The following is a 1,685-nucleotide window of genomic DNA, read 5'->3' as shown; positions in this document are numbered from 1 at the left end:
GGGCTCAAGTGAGTCTCCTGCCTCAGCCTCCCAAGTAGCTGGGACTATAGGTTCCCACCACAACACTCGGCTATTTTTTGGTTGCAGCCGTGGCTGGCACCTCAGCCACTTGAGCCACAGGTGCCAAGCCTTGGGATTTCTTTTTTAAAGTACTTGGTTTCTACACTGTCCCCAGACCACATCTGGGCTTAGGGGCAGACATTTTTTTCTGATATGTGTTAATTTCCTGATTGTCCTCAGTTTAACTAGAGCATAAGGTTGTTTTATACATCCTTGAAGGGAAGACTCCATTTTTGAAACATTTATTTTTGCTGATAATTGGAAAACTCTCTACTACGGAAGGGGTTTAGCTCATCATTTTGGAAGAAAGGGATTACTAAAATAGCTATAAAGGACCTCCAAGGTTATATAGGCTAGGTCCAGGCAAAGGTAGACCTAGAACTTGGGTCTCCTGCATGCCTTTTTAGCCCATTGCCCTTTGGACCAAGTAGGGTTTGAGAGGGGTCTGGAAGGGAAGAAAAATAAGCATCAAAAATAAGTACAATTTGCCTAAGGTCCTATAGTGGGCAGTAGAGTCAGTGTGTTAACTTGCAAGACTTAGATTTGTTTAAAAGGAAATAACCTAGTTTCCTGGCTCTTCCAAATAAGCTGACATTGTAGGGTGAGCCTAGCAAGTGGGTCCCTCTTGAAAGATGAGGACATTGAAGTTCAGCAGTATAAGATCATTTGTGTGTGTTAACATTTAGGGGATATGTAACTGTATAGGCACAACTAGATCTAAAACTTAATGGTCTTCCCAACATAAAATACTGAGAAAAGAGCATTGAGTCACCAGGTTAAGGGTTTGGTTTGGCAGCTCAGCCCTTCTTACAAGCTTGATTCTGTTGAGAACTTCATAGACATCTTTAGTAAAGCCTTTTTTTAATGTATCAACACAAACATCGGTTTCTCTATGTCCCCATTCAGTGATGGTGGGATCTGCTTTATAGGTTATTGTGAAGGAGGAAGAAATAAGACTCAGCCTCGTTCAAAACAACCTATTGTTACAGTATTATTAGTCCCTTCCTCTCTGATCTCTAAGAGCTGAGAAGATATTTAGAATTTTATACCTTTGACCTAGAGAACTAGCACAATGGGATGGTTTTTATGTTGTCTTAGCCATCTTACAAGTCTCAAAGTGTTGGAAAGCAGGTTGCAATTACAGTACTTCATTCTGTGGAAGTATTGCCATTATCCTGCTGAAAGAAAAGCCGTGTTTAATCATTTCCGGGTTTGCCTGTATGGGGGTAAAATCCTAACAGATTGACACGGACAATTCTGAGATGCTTTAACTCTGTAAATCACTGTTGCTCTTGGATAGACATGAATGGGATGTTAATCTATTACAAAGATTGTGTAGGAGCTTTTATGTGTGTATGAGCCATTAGGAGGGAGTGTTATTATCTATTGAATCAAAAGTGGATGAGGGTACATTGGGAGAGAGACCACATTACTGATCCCAGTTAAGAACTTAGCCTTGAATCATTTTGAGAGGTTAAGTTTGGCTTGACTAGTTTATAAACATAACATAGCCAGTCCTTTTTTTTTTTCATTTCCCAGAAAGAGGTGCAAGCTTGTTAAAGGGAAAAATGAGACCCTTTGTATTTTATAGTATCTAAAAGGCAACGTTTATGCTGAATGAGAAC

At 39.9% G+C, this 1,685-nt stretch overlaps 1 non-coding gene across 1 annotated transcript; it reads left to right on the top strand.

The window, feature by feature from the left end:
• The first annotated feature begins 1,184 nt into the window (after window positions 1-1,184).
• On the top strand, window positions 1,185-1,317 carry LOC111727533. The gene has a single exon (XR_002775066.1). It is a non-coding gene; the product is annotated as a small nucleolar RNA SNORA69 (small nucleolar RNA).
• Window positions 1,318-1,685: the final 368 nt, after the last annotated feature.

The sequence above is a fragment of the Otolemur garnettii genome, unplaced genomic scaffold (genome assembly GCF_000181295.1).
Source record: "Otolemur garnettii isolate 467f Iridium unplaced genomic scaffold, OtoGar3 scaffold00110, whole genome shotgun sequence".
Taxonomy (NCBI): domain Eukaryota; kingdom Metazoa; phylum Chordata; class Mammalia; order Primates; family Galagidae; genus Otolemur; species Otolemur garnettii.
Note: the sequence above shows the minus strand (reverse complement) of the source record. Positions and strands in the feature narration are given on the sequence as shown.